The following is a 17,119-nucleotide window of genomic DNA, read 5'->3' as shown; positions in this document are numbered from 1 at the left end:
TCGACAACATTTACTCTCCAGAGCCAAATGCTTCTTGTTTTGATTATAGTGGTGGAGGAGACTTGCAAATCCTGATCAGTTTAAGTCTTGTTAGCAAATTAGATGGTTGTAGATTACAATGGTGCGAGACACGAGTTGTACCCCCTCGGCTTCAGCTGGAAATGACAGAAGTATAAATTCTTTCAACCCATTTTGTTCTGCAATTTTCTTCTTTGAGCGCCTCACAATTCTCCAGTAATTGTTCGTGATGACTTTTGGCCCATGGGGAGGCTGGCTTGGAAACATGCATCGGACAGGTTTTCTAAGTGGCCCAATTACCCATTTCTCCATACCTTAACGCCTTACCCAAGTCAGGCTTCCTTGTGCAATGGAGCTAGTCATAAATGCTACTGAAGAAGACGAAGCAATTTGGCTTAGAAAAATATCAGATGAGAAAGACAGATGCGAATGCTTGCCTGCTTGAGCATTTTTCTGGGACTTTCAATCAAGATAAACCAAGAGTCAGGAGACAGCTTCAAATGTGTGCCTTTGGTCTTGCTCTGGGACCTGGGAGACCTAACTCCCACCTATGTCGTGGTCTGTGGGCCATGTTCTTTTATTCATCTCAGAGCATTTGTTACGAGTTGCAATTAGTTTTCAGAGGTTAACTCTCTGTCTTTTCTTTTTGGGAATATAACCTTGCTATTTGCTAAAGAGGTTCACTTACGTTTCAGACAAGAGTAAACACTCTTCTATATATTTGAAGTGACTAGGGAAAAGAATTATGCTGCTTTTCTAAGTGCAGAAATATAGAAGTTGCCGAAGATTTTGTGCATTTCTCACTATCCAGAGAGGTCCCTGGACAGTAAGTGTCGATTCTGCAATTCTGCCCTCGTAGTACATATTTGGAGGGTTCTGTGGCAGTGACTGAAAAAAAATACGATGATACTCTCCCTGCCTCCCTGACTTTTTTCATCAACTCGAATAAAGGATTTCAAATTCTAAGGCATCTGTTCTAGTATACATCCAGGATGCTCTCTAAGGAAGCCAGAATATAGTCACAGCAGGGCCTGAGGCAGGTCAGAGCCCTCAGAGCACATGGATGGTTACTGCATTATTAGATTATACATGAGTATATGTAATATATACGAATAATATAAATACAAATACTCTGTTATTTATCTACATAAATAATATATATACTCTCACACGCAGTGTTGTATGTTTTCATGTTGCTCCACCCTTCTGCTTCGTCTTTGGAGGGCAGACAGAAGGTGACATTTCTCAACCCATCGAGATGTAGAAAAATGCAGTGATTAAAAAGTGGACACAAGACCCTCACTGCCGGGGCTCAAGTCCTAGTTCGGTCACTTACAACCTTTCTGTTATTGTTGGTAAATTCCCTAGCCTTCCTGGGTCCTATGTACCTTAACTGTGAAGTGGAAATGAAAGTGGCACTTCCTTCCTTGGGTTGGCACGAAGAGTAAATAAAGACACGTGGGTAAAACACTTAGAGGACGACCTGGCATGCAATGAAGATGCATTGAGGTTAGCTGCTATTATTAATTAGGATGATGATCATCATCTTCTTCATAATCATGAGCATGATGATTGTAAAACACAGGATTCCTGACCCCTTTGGTTTGTAAGGCCAGTGCTTCCTAAACCTTTGATGATGCGATCCACCGTCATGATTCGTGGCGACAGCCACGGACCACTTACATTGTACGTCTAGCATTTTTCTTTAAAACAACTTAAAAAAAATTTTTTTTAACCCCAAAACTTAAAGACCGACTTCACTCTTGTCCTCAACAATCTCACCTGAGAACCATGGATCCAAATGCTGATTATGCTTTTCTAATCTAAAGCAAAATACATTACCCTTAAACTTAAAACATGTTCGTGCGGGTATGACAAAATCATCGTGTGCGCCCTCAGTGCATGGGTTTTACGCTCCAGGAGCGTCTGAGCTAGGCCTTGGCATGTGTCAGGAGGGCCTACCTGGGCATGAACCAGGAGGCATTTTTAGACTCGACACACACCCGCCGCCCACGACTCTCTGCGTGGACAATACGCAGCCTCGTCAAGAGACCGAACTTGCGTGACCGTCACTAGGCTTACTTTCACTTAGCACATACTCAGGTCTGAATTCTGTCTTGGTGCTAAAGGACTGAAAACCATTCCCTTTCATTAGCCTAAGTTCCTAGTAATGGGAGCGTCGTGTTGTGGGGAGACTGCAGACAGGGGGCGGCCCTTGTGAACGAAAAAAATGCCACTATACGCGGAGGTCTCGCCCCATCTCTTGCAGACCGGATTAAATGTATTCTGAGCCCTGCGTGAACCCATTTTCATGTGATACAGTCGGTACAAGAAAAGATTAATTACTTAGGAAAAACAAGCTAACATCTCTACAGCAAATATATCATCGCCATAGAGCACGGGACATAGAGGTTTGCGCCTGCATCATTAGCTCAGCTGTAATAAATGAGACGCTCTATGTGATGTATAATATGGTAAAGAAAACACAGCTGTTTGCTTCTGTAGGGACGTGCATAGGTGCCCTGCACCTGAGTCTGCAAACACTTAATAAGCCCTCAACAACAAAGCTGCGTCACTCAGAACCGCGATTCCTGAAAACCATTATCCATGGATAATTAACTATGTCACGACACTGAGGTCCTAACACGAGGTCCTCATAATTCCCCACTAAGGGAAAGACAGTAAGACATTATTATATTACTAATGTTTAATAAGACGACTGTTCTATTTGTGTGTTATTAATGTAAGCTGTAAGTTACAGCAGCGTTTGAATTACTGTTAGTTCTTCTGGGCACTCTATCGCTTGAAGGGCCAAGTAGCCCTTTGAGCTTAAGAACCATAAAGAAATACTTCCATTTGGGGCTAAAAATGTTTTTTAAGTGCTACTTGCAATTTGTTCGGTTTATTTTTCCTCGGATCACACGAACACATCTACGGCGCACACGTATCACCGGACAAGCCGTCGCTGAAACGACCAATGTTAAGGCAGCTTAAAGCCGCACACGCTGTAAGACATTTTCCAGTGTAAGACACTTCATTTTTAGAAGAGCCCATCGTTTTGCTTTCCTCCAAGCATCCCGGTCATTTTGAGACTCTCCCCTACAACACAAAGTATTTAAATTTCTCGGTAACAAGGCTTTCTGACTGCTTGAAGACAAAGGCCCCTCTCCATTTATTAAGACGACTTCCTACTGTGTGGAGCTGTTCTTTACCTCATAATTAAAATAGCACCTGAACAGGACCATCTGCGAACGCGGATTAAGTTTTTACAAAATGCGAATATCTTTTCGTTTCTTTTCTGCCAAATGCCTCTAAATCTCATACGGGTTTTGTGTGACATACCAACAACCACACACACACACGCACACACACACGCACACGCACACACACACACACGCACACACACACACACAAGGCATGCTTAAACTTTCACTACAAAAAAAATAAAATAAAAGGAAGAGGAAAGGAGGATAAACATTTTACTCCTCACTGCAATCTTCCGTGCCTCAATTAAATCAATAAATTAACGTATGGCTCTGTGATTTGCTCTAAGAATGAATGAACCATCAGCCTTTGCGTTCTGCTTCTAGGATTCTGTGAGTTTACGGGAACCCAGAGACACGGTGTGCCACTTAATTTCCCTCTTCCTTTTTCAAATACACACATTTTGGAAAAGACATTATTTATACAAAAGGCTGCCAAGACCCTGGGTTAGGATGGATTTGGATATACAGACTGTTTCACAAGCTAGTCTTATTTAACCAAAATAAAGTCTCTTAGGGAGTTTTTTGCACAAACTGCAAATCCATAAATGCAGAGATTATAAACATTGATACAGACATTTCTTCCAGAGGGTTTTCTGACCTGATGTTAACTTTACATTAGAAATTCATGTTTCTTTAGAAACGTTGGCTTATTTTAGGGAAATGGTTCCTTTGGTACAGTTGGGGCTGTGATGTCAACCTGGCTGCATTCTAACAGCCCTTATGAAATATTTACAATGAAATTTAGCCACGCATGCGTAACGGCTGACTTCAGCGGCAGCCAAGGTTTATGCGTACCTTTTTCTTTTTATTAAAGGAAAGAAATAGTTTTTATATTTTCCTCTTCTCCAGAAGATCAAACCCACATGTATTTAACAGCTTCCCAGACCACACCTCCATGTGGGCATCGGTCCGGATCAGTGAGACTGAAAGATTATTCTGACCACATGACATCTTTGAGCCATGAGAGAACAGCTGGGTTCCCCCAAGGTGGAGCCGGGGTGAGGCATAAACTTGAGGGTGCAACAGGAGAAACGGCGATCGCTAGCGGAGAAGCCCCTGCCCTTCACCCCCGCGAATCAGACCCTTCATCAGATTCAAAATTGCCAACATTCCTGCAGACACCATTTTTATGGTGACAATGAGCACCACATACAGCGCATTTGCTTCTGAAAACTCTCATATGCTTTCTCTGTAAAAGAAAAGAGACTGTTGAGTTAGAGGCAAATATATATGTGTGTGTGTGTGTGTGTGTGTGTGTGTGTGTGTATACACACGTGTATACATATATACACGTGTATACGTATATATATATACACATGTGTATATAAATACGTATACGTATATATATATATACAAGTGTGTATATATGTGTGTGTGTATATATATATATATATATATACATGTGTATATACGTATATATACATATTTCCTCCAAGCAAGAACCCACAAAGAGTAGAACCATGTTACAAGGTCACAGAAGGCAGTGCCCAGATCGCATCCTCGTCTCCTGGCCAGGGTCATCGTTTCTCTTGTTGAGAAGCGTGAGATAGCGGAGAAGAGTTTTCCTACAGAGCGGGCAAGACTTCCATTCTCTATCAGATTCCTATCCACACTATCTGGTCTCCAGGCAGGTATTGATTAAGTAGCCTGTATAATTTGAATTTCTAACATTTAACTAACTAACTAACTAACATTAAATAACTAACATTTAAACAGTTAGAAGACATCATAAACACACACACACACACACACACACACACACACTCACTCACTCTCTCTCTCTCTCTCTCTCTCTCTCCATTTTCCACTTCTCTTGAAAATGTAGAGGACCGGGGCGCCTGGGTGGCGCAGTCGGTTAAGCGTCCGACTTCAGCCAGGTCACGATCTCGCGGTCCGTGAGTTCGAGCCCCGCGTCGGGCTCTGGGCTGATGGCTCAGAGCCTGGAGCCTGTTTCCGATTCTGTGTCTCCCTCTCTCTCTGCCCCTCCCCCGTTCATGCTCTGTCTCTCTCTGTCCCAAAAATAAATAAACGTTGAAAAAAAAAATTTTAAAAAAGAAAATGTAGAGGACCTAGTAACAAGGATCTGGCCTCCTGGCAAGGCTGAAGAGGGGCCGCCTACTTTGGACTGGGTGTGCACCTCCCATTCACTTCAGCCCCGCCTCTGCGCCTTCGTTCACCTGGGGTACCTGCCAGGCCCCGCGGGCACTTGGGCTTGCAACCCTTCGTCCACATTCACTAGAAAAGTCACAAGTTCCCAGGCACCGTGCTGCTGTCGTTAAGGGCTTGAAAGGACGCCTCCTTGGGAAAGTCCAGTGCCTCTTTGGGCACGATCTCACTGTAGCACGGTAGGCCCTCCTCACCCCCTCAAAATCGGGGTCATTCTCCTAGTGACACAGCCCAGAGGTGACGGCCTCACGTGCCTCGGGGCAGACAGGAAAATGCTCCGGAATATCCAGGGAGAGACCGCCAGCTCAGGGACGAGGCTGGGCTCCCGAGCACTGTGTGTGTGTCACTGTACTCCAGCCCGGACGTAGGTTTACACGTGCAGGCGTCCTCAATACACCCTCGCTGCCTCCCCTGCCGCGGCCTGCTTGCCATGCTGCTGGAAGATACTGTGCTTCACACAGCCCCCCGATTCTCAGAGGCCCCCCAGAGCTCTCCAAGCGAGCGTAACATGCAGAATTCCAAATGAAGAACCAACAGCAGAAAGATCATTTACAGTAACTCTACAAACAAGCTAAATGAAAGACTGGTGTGCAGTCATTAAAAATAATAATGCTAAGGGCCCCGAGGGCTGGAATGTAAAGCTTACACTTCGTGTGAGGAGGCAGGGGGGAAAAAAAAAGAAAGAAAGAGTGTGTTTATTATCCCAATAAGATAACCTGCTAATTTATTTAGTAGGCAATTTTAGAGTACATTCGTTCACGGTGAAATCTCACTTTATCAGATTACAGGAACAATAACAACTGCAAATAAAATGCTCGTTTCAGCGCAGGGCTTTCCGGGGGGCTGCAGGGAGGCATCGCCGGCTCCCCGCCCCTCGGCCTTCTGCTGTCTCCCGGCCCAAGCCCGGAGTCAGTTATAGAGTTATCTCTCTCGCACTTTGCAGATGATGCCTAACATCATGACAACAGAGAAGAGGAAAGGTCTCCGGACCTGCCTACCTACAACAAGTTTCTGTAAAGTAATGAATACAGACAGCTTGGGGACCATCCACCTGCGCTGCCTGCCTCTTCCTGCCTGCGAAGGGAAACCACCAGGGATTGGCAGAAGGTACTTGTCTGACAGGGCCAGGACAGCCTTCCTCCTCGGTGACAGCCCAGGCCTCCCCTCTTCAACTTGACCCACCCTAATTCCTTCACAATGCGGCAGCGAGGCAGCTGACAGGAGCAGCTGCGGTTCCTAAGCGAGATGGATGGAATTTTCCTAACTAGTTCCCCAAGTTACATTTTACCTTCAAGATAATTTATGAGCTGCTCTGGAGCCTTGAAGAGACAATATGCTTGCCATAAAATTAACTGTAACAGTCTTGTAGGTTATAATTAACACTGGGAGGGTAGCACCAACTGGACGAAACACATGGCATAATTGATGGTGAGACTGGAAATGAAGCACGCTAACAAAATCATTACGGTGCGCGCTGCCTTAGCAAAACCTCTGCTTTGCGAGGGTTAATTACAATCGCCTTCCAGGGCCCATATTCCAGTAGGGGAAGAGGCCAGAGCTGGGCGGCGGGGGGTGGAGGCTGTGCCGGCAAGGCCCCGGGGCACCCGGACGGGCATGGAGGCCGGGTCTGGTCTGGAAGGAGAGACACATCCGAACCGAGAGCATCTGGCAGTGTGGGCTTCCTGGAGCTCGGGCTGAGCCCTACACAGGTCTGCCTGACAGACATGACTTCATTTTCTCAGTCAATAGCATCTTTTTCAGCGACGAAGAAGATATGGATGAGAAGAAACTCAGAACTTCCAGAATGCCCTTCAGGAGGCTCACGATATTTATTTAGAATAAGACAGAACTATCGCTTCTCGGCCTTTTGGCTAAGATCAAGTGTAGAATACGATAGAACTAAAGCATTTCAACCTGACGGGGGCACGCCTTCGTGAAAAATGAAGATAGGTCCGCTAAACCTGAAGGTTTATGGAACTAAAAAAGTACCCTGTCCAGAGGAAGAGTATGGAGAGAAAGCTAATCAGGAAAGTGTCAATCACTCCCATCTTGGAAAGTGACGCTCAACTGTTCCTTTCGGGCAGATACTAAACAGCCTGATCAATACCTGAAAACAGACTCTCCTAGGCACACTGGAATCATTCAGATCATTTCAACTAGTAATGTGAAGGGGACTGACCTATTTTTGTTTTGTGATCTGTTTTGTTTTTTGTCCTGGGACAAGATGCTGAAACTCATTCTGATCCACGATGCAACAGTGTCCCCTACAGGCCGCCGGAGCTGTGCCTTACCACCCCTCACCCCCCATTACTGCCTCAACCGAAAGCGGAGTGAAACTTTTATCTAGAACCCGGAATATACATTACAGCGTAAATTTGTCAAACACACTGGGGACATCCCAAGATAGAATAAGAGCATGACTCTCCATGTGCGGTAAATGGTTTTCTAGGCATAAACACACCGTAGAACTGGTGAGCGACCCGTCGTACGGCAGATAAATGCTATCCGATCACCCAAAGGGAGCCCACTCAAATCAGCCTTGGCTAACCAACCCCGCCTCAAAATTACTCCACTTAGAGGATTTACAGATTCTTGAGGCTAGACTTTGATGTTCTCATCTGCGCCCCCTGATCCCTCCTTCTCAAAGATTGTAACCAATATAAAAGAATGGCATAGCGATAAAGGTAATAACTCTCCTTGAAAAGGCTTACTTCATAAAGCGCGGGCTGCAAATTATTTCTTTAGAGAGAGCGAGGCACCCGCAACTAAAAAGTGCCGAACATGTTTAGCTACCGGAGGAAATAAACCTTTACAAATGCACACCTGCTGTTCTCCACACCGGGAAGGATCCGGGAAGGGCTCGAAGCCCCATATGGGGAGACCCACTTCAAAGTGCTGAGTGCACCTAGGAGTGGTGGCAAGGCCTTGTTGCGGCTCCCTTCTGCCACCTCCACTGTTAGCTGTGCTGCCTTGGGTAAGTTACTCTGTACCTCTCTGCCTCTAGCCTCTCATCTCGTAAAACATGAAAAATCCGAGCCCTTAGTGGGTTCTCAACAAATGTTAGCAGCTCTCTCTACTAGAATTAGCACAACTGTGCATTTCAAGGACAGTGGAGAGAGGGAGGGAGGTGAACTGAAGTCATCAGGGGGAACACCTCCCCTACCTGCAGCTGCCCCCGGGGGTCTCACTTATAGAACCGCGCCTTGTCCCTTGTCCATCGGGCCACCTGGATCACGCTGCTTCTCTTTTAGGTGAAGCTGCTGAGACACGGAGTGCCTGGCCCAGAGGTCATAGCTGGAGATAGGATGCAAGCTGGAGTTCAGGCCTCGGTCAGTTCTGTGTGACCGTGCTTAGAGCAGAGCCTGGCACGGGGCAAGATGCAGCTAGTGTTCATCCTCACACCGATTCAGCAATGTGGGGTCCCTACCACGAGGCTAGGATTTTACACGGGGGCTTGCTCTCAGAGGATGAACGTGGCTGGGCTCATACAGACTTTCCTGTCTTGATCTAAAGGTGATGGGTACTTTTTACTGAGCAGCTAATATGTTACAGATACTTGCTCAGGGTGTTTTACACGGAATTTGTCAATCAGCCCTATGAAATAAGCTCTGTTATTATCCCCTGTGCAAGTTACAAATGAGAAAATTGAGGTTCAGAGTGGTTATGTAACATCTCTATAATTGCCTGGAGTTATGGACACGGATCCAAGACTCAAACAACCTGCTCAGGATCTACGCTCCCAACCTCTAGGCCACGTTACTGAAATCTGCTCTGAGAGAAATCCACACCACCCCCCGCCCCCCCCCACACCTTTATCATTGAGAACTAGATCTCTCTAGAAAGAGGCAGCCCAGATTTTCTCCCATGACCCATAACCACGTATAGATTTCTCGCCTATTTCCCACTCCTTCTGGAGACAAAGTGCTACCTACCCACTCGCAGCCAACACAATTTCACAACGGAGCGGTATTCCCCAGAATGGCTGGGCACACAAGTGAGAGTCACACAAGAACACTGCCCCTCTCTTTCCACTTTCTTCACCCCGAATCCTGACTTAAACTCCTTCACAGCACTTAGGATACTGCACCGCCTAATGTACTTCCCCTGGTCAAGTGTTACTCATCTCATAACCCCAAGGCCTACGATAGAGTCTGGTAGCAGCCAGGCACTCGATAAATATTTGCTGAATCAACGCGTGACTGACAGCTGGCTCACGCTAACTATACCCACCGTTTGTTACGTGCCGGAGTCCATTAACACACACACACACACACACACACACACACACACACACACACACTCCCCCAACACCTACCAGGCAGGGACGGCTTCCCCCTGAAGAGACGGTTGTGGGTGTAACACAGCCTGCATTTGAGCCTTCGCAAAGTGAAGGCCTTTAAGGTGACACATCTTTTTGAAAAGTCCCTGGGAACCAGAGTGCAGACTGTCTAAGGAGAGAAATGAGTGCTATGGTGTTCCTTAGAAATCGGTGTCCCACGAACAGCTCACAAATGTGACTCGCCGGAACCGGAAGGGTAAGTTTTACAACAAGGGATCATTTTACGATGAAGACCCAGAAAAGGACCTTTTCGATCTTTCTCTCGACTGCAGGATCGTGTTTTGGTTCTGCTGAGTGTTGCTGAATACGCAGGATTATGGGAGCTATGGTACCTTTCCCCCAAGACATTTTCAGAGCTCCACTTAGGGAAACAGTCCTGGTCTCTCCTTCCACTGAGAACACAAGCTCCAGGGGACAAATACTCGCAACAGTGCTGTTCCCTCCCTGCTGCCTTTCCAGGACCCGGAACAGTGCCCGACAAAGAGCAAGCCCTATTTAACGAGTACTTGTTGAGTAAATAAATGAATCAATCGATGCTTTCTCGAAAAGTTTAAGAAGCACTGCCTGTAAGAAGTAAGTCAGCAACCGATCACGGTCAGGGTCCGCCAGGAGGAGAGCTCATACCGAAGCCTATGTGTTGATTTTACAAATAAAATGCGCAGAAGTCAATTGGCTTTTGTCTCCCATAAAACCGTTCAAATGATGACAGTAACAATGGTAATAACATCAACAACACTGGCCTCCTTAAGATAAGTCGCTGTATCTGGGAGAAAAGGTAACCCTATCTCTAGACGCATTTAATCCTCACTCTAAATTTACACAATGCTTCAATTCCTACACATTTATGAGGAGGTTTTATGGAGTTACTGGGTTTTATGGAGCAATCGGGTTCAGATACACACAGGACATTCTTCTGCTAAGGGCCACGGAAAGCAGAGATTGCAATTATTAAAGAAGGGACAGATGCACTAGAAGGGAAAGGCATAGATGTCAGCTAGCAGGCTAGTGCCTCCCTGTTTCTCCCTGGAAGCTCCTTGGTTTATTCCGCCCCAACCCTGCTGACCGAGTCAGCCGGTTGCAGGGGACGGCTATGGAACCGCAGATCCCACAACTTCTAGTTCCCGACGAACTCAGCCAGAAGCAGCAGCCCCCCTCCCTAACGTGAGCGACAGTGGCTGACACGTCCAAAGGACTCCGTCACGTGCCGGCTCAGAAGAGAATTATATCAGCCTCATCTCATAGCCCGTCCTCGGGGCTGGTGGCGCCACTTCTGGTGACCAGAGTTCCCGAGGGCGCCACACAAATTCTGGCCCAGATGTCAGGTCACCAAGGCTGATGCTGGTCACTGTGCGCTGATATCATTAAAGCCACATCAGGATATTAGCAGGTAGCCTGCGACTGACTGGAGCAGGTAAGATTCGAACGTGAAGCCGCGTTTAGACTCAGCTCTGCCCCTCCCAGCCTGAAAGCCATCCTCCCGTCCAGAGGAATGACTCTAGGGAGGCCTCTCCCCTCTCCCCCAGTCCTAGTTCACTTCCGGGCATGGCAAGGGATCAGGAATGGGTGCCTCAGGGACGAGACCGCGTCTTTTCGTCCTGGTCCCAGCTCAATTCCATGGTGTTCACTTCTGGACTCCTCCTCAAGTGGCCGAATCAGCATGTGCACAGAGTGTCCTTCCTCCCTCAGGACGGAAGCAGGGGGCAGAGTGCAGTCTTGGGGCTCCAATGCCAAAGAACCACATTAGCGGAGATCTCCTACATCCAACCTTAAGGTTTCCAACCTCTGGCGAGATCAGATGAATATGTACCCCACCCCCACCCCGAAAAAAAAATCCCAACAGGCCAGCATCCCCAGTGGTCATCCCTCTTCAAAATTAGGAAGGAAGGCAAAGTACTTATAAATACAGGGATGGGTTGAGAGGAAAGCTATTCTATTCAGCCAGCCACCGAACAGATCTGAATGCCAGGCGACAGGGTCCCTGCTCTCATAGGGCATGGTTCTCACGGAGGAGACAGCTTAATGTTACGGATGTTAATGTTACGGCGGCAGGTCTTACAGCTGGTGAACCGGCAGATCCCCTGCCCTCATGAAGTTCACATTCCGGCAGCCGCAACAAAATGTAAACACAGAGTCAAGTAATTATATGGTACATGTCAGGTGATTCCTTTCCATAAGCTTCCCCCAAACTGGACGTGGCCTTGCAGCAGAGTCCATGGCTAAGTCATCTTCCAGGATCCCTCGACGAAAGAAGGAAAATCTGCACGCGATGGTGTTCCTACTAACCTGCCCTCCCCCGCATGAAGCTATCCATTATTTCAAAACTGAAACTCTACGGGACTCCTCTTAGTATTTCCCACGGCACTTCACAGAGTTATTTGCACATAACAAACATTCAGTAAATAAGAGTTCGTTGCTAAACTGGACTGGGCCAACTTGTTGGTTCTGCATATAATCCAGGCCCGCCAGGAGGCAAAAGCAGAGACCACATATCCACGGAGAAAACCTTAACGTGCTAGTCTTAGGACCAGCTCTGGTCTCCAGAAGTAATTGACACAAACTAGTTTATTTGTTGCACCCAGATCAGAGCTCTGAAGCTGACTGGCTTAGAAAAGGTTAGAACTACTAGATATTGGAGCCCTAAGAAGATGTCCAGAGTGGATCTGTCCTGGAGGTAGGTGGTGATGGTGACAGTTACGGCGAATGGAAGGCGGTCAACAGTAAGATGGTTCTCTTGTCCAGAAAAAGGGCTAACTTGGCAATAGCATGAGCTGGCGAAGCCCAATACAGGGAAGGCACGTATAGAGAGCCATCTCGGTCCAGAGAGCTCATTTTAACTGGGAGGAACTGGTTCTAAAAGCTTTTCTAAGAAAGTGCCATAAACATTTTTAAAACTGCTCTCAGCACCGTCTTAAGGCTCCTTGGACCCAAATGAAGTCGTCTACTGTGGGACCTCGGAAACTCCTGTTTGAGCCCAGAATGGAGGCGCTCTAAGGAGACAGAGCTTCTAGTTCATCAGGTTACATTCCTACCCGGTGTGCAATGCTCAGCGAAGCTGAAAGGAAAGAAATGTAAGAGAATGGGCTAACGACTAAGTAGGGGATCTCCCAAAACACAGAAGCTGGGCCACAGGCAGATAAACAAAGCCCTACCCACGGGAATGGGGAAATAGACACAAGTGTATTCTCATGCCAGCTTCACAGTGGCACTCCATTCCTGCAATAAGCCAAATACCCCTCATGCGCTCGTGAGTTCTCTCCCATTTGAGGGGGGTAAGTGCTTAAGTCAGCCATGTGTTTAAATCTCCTAATAAAAACCTAATGGTCTTAAGCACATGAAAAGATGTTCTGCATCATGCATCATCAGGGAAATGCAAATCAAAACCACGACCACAGCACCAGGATATCTATAATATAAAAAAAAAAAAAAAAAAAAAAAAAAGGAAAAGAAATGTTGGTGAGGTTGTGGAAAAGCCACAGGAATATACAATGATGCAGCAGATGTGGAAACCAGTCTGGCAACTCCCCAAAAAGTCAAACACAGAGTTACTGTACAACTTGGCCGTGCTATTCCTGGATTTACACTCAATGGAACACTCAGTGGAACAGAAAAGATGCCACTCAAAAACCCGCACACAAATGTACACAGCAGTGTTATTCAGAGCTGCCAAGCAGTGTGGAAACAACCCAAGTGTCCACCAACCAATGAATGGAAAGACAAAATGGGGTCTCTCCGTGCGGTGGAATATTACTTGGCAATAAACAGGAACAGGTACTGATATGGTACAACATGGAGCAACTTTGAAAGCATTATGCTAAGTGAAAGAAGCCAGATACGAAAGGCCACATATTGTAGGACTCCATTTACACGAAATGTCGGCAACAGGCAAATCCACAGAGACAGAGAGTAGGTTAATGATTGCCGGGGACTTCGGGGAGAAGGGGGAATTGAGAGTGGCTGTTAACAGGCCCAGGGGTTCATTCATAATGGAAATGCTCTGGAATTGGATAATGGTGATGGCTGCACAATCTTGTGAATATACTAAAAAAAAACAAAAAACAAAAAAAAACCCACCTAATTGTACACTTCAAAATGATTAATTTTACATTCACGTGAAATTTTATATTCTGTGAATTATATCTCAGTTGGAAAAAAAAACAAAACCCTAATGGCCTGGCTCTCGTCTTATGTTTTTGTCTTTGCATCTTACTCAGCAAAAATTTAAAGGCACTGTTTCAAAGTCAGGGAGCACGGTTAATTCTACAAGTGTTCCTCACCTCCCTGTGTTAGCCTTCACCTAGCTCTTGGCTTACTATGAATCCCCACAGACAGACACGGTCGAGTCAAACCTAAGATGGGACACACTGATTTGGATAATGTTTAGAAGCTTTGGGTTTCTATTTTCAATATAATTATTGTTTAGGTGAGACTTGAATACGTAGGCCGTGTCGTTCAACATAAGAGGAGTTTTTTCAACAGTACAGCAATTCTAGTCTTCAAAGACATCTACCGTGAAATACTCTCTTGAGTGGGTCAGAGCCAACTTGCCCCTCCGTTGTGGTATCGATGGCTCCACCGCCATCCTTTTCACGGCCCCTTTCTGGGAACCTGCTAGAACCTCATCCCCAGGTACATTCTTAAACTGGCTGCCGAACACGTTCCCTCCTGCACAGCAGCTCAGGCAATATTCTGTGCACGGCAGGTATACAAAACATACAAAAATGATGACGAAATAAATTCATTCTTTTTTCAGAACACACAGTCACAGGCTGGGTCCGCTGTCTCCGTGAACGAGAGCACAGAGCTTTGTGCACCCCAACGTCACTGGCCGGAAACCAGGACATTCTATGTTCACAGGGAGTTGGGAGACAGGTTTAAGTAGATTATTCTTATCAATTCACAGTAAGAGAACATACGTGTGACATGCCCATTATTGGCAATAATTAGCATCGCTTTGATGGTTCTTAGAAAGAGGAATCAAGAAAGGAACACACCTATCTACTCAATTAACGTTATGCGCTTTCCGCTTCCTTTTACAGAAAAAAAAACAAAAAAAAACAAAACCTGCAAAGTTGTGGTAACGAGAAAACAGTGTCGGAGAGCCACAAGTATATTCAGCATCCAAAAATGCATAACATTCAGTGGCCAGAGGCTGAAGTGGATCACATTTTTTTTTTTTTTTTGAGGACGTTTGCTCTAACACCTGATTTACGCACGTCCTCTCAACTGAGCAAGCAAGCTGAAATAAAATATCTGATTCTCATTCCGACATGTTCAAGGCAAAGGAAGCCCATTCCTTTCCTTCAGCGGACTTACAGATAATTACTCCACAGTAAGCATGCCCTCAAAATTCTCACCAGTCTAGGAAAGGCGCTGGGGATTTGCGGAACATAAACAAAGGCACTGATTTTTTGCTATATTTTATTTAGAAAAACAAGCCGGGCACGGACACGGAACTGTACCTTTTCTTCAGCGCACTTTTCAAATGATAATTTCTTCCACTGTCACCATTAAATCTTAATCCATTCCAGCTCCTTGCATGGGTCATTGAGTCTATATGTACTGCTGTTATTTTAAAATGTTTCCCCTTGGTAGGGAAAGAGGGGGAGAAAAGATGTTGAGAGCCAGATGGGCCCCTTCACAGTTCATTTATCAAACCTAATACGCGGGGCTCCACCCTCCCCTCACTCACTATTGCGGTTAAACTTCCATATAATTTGGTAATCATTTTCATTATCAGAGAGTGACCCGAAAACAGCCTATCCTGGGACACCCAGTCCCTGCAGCTGCTCTTTTCCTGCCTTTTCCTACAGTAGACCCTAAGAACCTCAGAGTTTATTAGCTGCAGACCGACCTTTGGGCTGCGGAGGTCAAGAAGGGGTCAGATCAGAGGGCTTGCCCAGTTCTTTAAAAGCTATAACAAGCTGTCCATCAGGCAGAGTGGACTGTATAAACAAAGCCAAATCTTCAGAAATTCTGTACCGCTTCTGTTAACACTTACCCTGCATTCACACAGCTTCTCCCGATGTACTTTGGATCATTCAGCTCGGGGGAAGTGAGCAGACAGCCCTAATAAGCCTATTTGGAGAGGGTTGTTTATGGGATTACCGAGCTCCGGGAAGGAAACCCGCAGCATTCAGATGTGCCTCTGGAATCGCAGGGTTGTATGACACTGTGACAAACTCGGTTACCCCGAGTCATGCAGAATTGACACTTTTCCTCAAAAAGCTAAATCACGGGGAACATATGCTTTCAGTTTAAGAGACTTCAGGGAGTCCCAAACAATGGCTCGGCTCCTGGCCGGGGAGAGATACAAATATTTTAAAACCTAGTTACAAGTTCTGCTTAAAAATATTCTTCCTAATATCGTTATTGCAAAGGAACCAGCGGAAGGCGGGGGCGGGGGCGGGGGCGGGAGGGGGGGCGCGGCGGCGAAGGGGGGGGAACCTTTATTACAATAGACTTCTCCTAAACTCATTGCCAGCTGTAGCCTCGTCGCCGATCTACATTTCTTGGAAGTTGTACTATTCATCACGCATTCTCTAACGTGCAATATAAGGTAATTAGAGTCATCTGTATTTAACTTTCGGAGGAAAAAATTTCTATTATCTAATCTCACTGATCCCCTGATAGCTTTGATGAAAGCAAAATACGGTAACCTATTGCCTGGCCTTTGGCGAGCGCTAATTCTTTTCTGTCAAAGTGCATTTTTCCTCGTGTAATTCCAAAGTACACAATGGGCCGACGTCTACGACCCAGCCGGCTCGGTTAGCACGGCAGTGGATGCTCTGTGACTTTCACCATCACCGGCCTGATGGCGACTCAGGGCAGTGCCCGATTCCAGACGGCCAGAGGAAGCTTTGATGAGGAAAAGAGGGGCGTATGGTAACAGTCTGTTTATACAGATCATATGGATGAGTCTTTTAGATAGGTCACTGGGATGGGAAACATCAAATGGAGGCAGAGAAGGGGTGGGGGGGGAAGGATTATGGTTATTTAATACTCTGAAGACACTTTTCCTTCTGAGCTCTCAAGACGTGACCCTCTTGAAATTTTCTTTCAGGTGTTTAGTTTGAAGGAGGTCTGCACAGTGTCAGCCACTAAGCTCTTTCTTTTCTCCTCCCCTACCACAAAGGACTTGAGAATTTTTGTTTCAGATGCTAGACTACATCAACTTCAACACTGGCTCCAGCTCCTGATTAAACTGTTAGCAGTAAGGGCCAGAAATGCTGAAACCAGACTCCTCTTAAACAGGCCATCTTGGCCTTGTTGTCTGATGATTTGCTGTACTAGGAAATTATTGTTAACAAACCGAATGCACTCAGCAGAAGAC

At 46.1% G+C, this 17,119-nt stretch overlaps 1 protein-coding gene across 4 annotated transcripts in view; it reads right to left on the bottom strand.

The window, feature by feature from the left end:
- FTO (FTO alpha-ketoglutarate dependent dioxygenase) overlaps nt 1–17,119 on the bottom strand; it is a 393,836-nt gene that overhangs the window by 145,742 nt on the left and 230,975 nt on the right. The gene's annotated exons all lie outside the window — the stretch shown is intronic.

Source organism: Herpailurus yagouaroundi, unplaced genomic scaffold (genome assembly GCF_014898765.1).
Source record: "Herpailurus yagouaroundi ecotype Mexico unplaced genomic scaffold, PumYag 190, whole genome shotgun sequence".
In the NCBI taxonomy this organism is placed as follows: domain Eukaryota; kingdom Metazoa; phylum Chordata; class Mammalia; order Carnivora; family Felidae; genus Herpailurus; species Herpailurus yagouaroundi.
The sequence above is the reverse complement of the archived record's forward strand: the minus strand, read 5'-3'. Positions and strand labels throughout refer to the sequence as shown.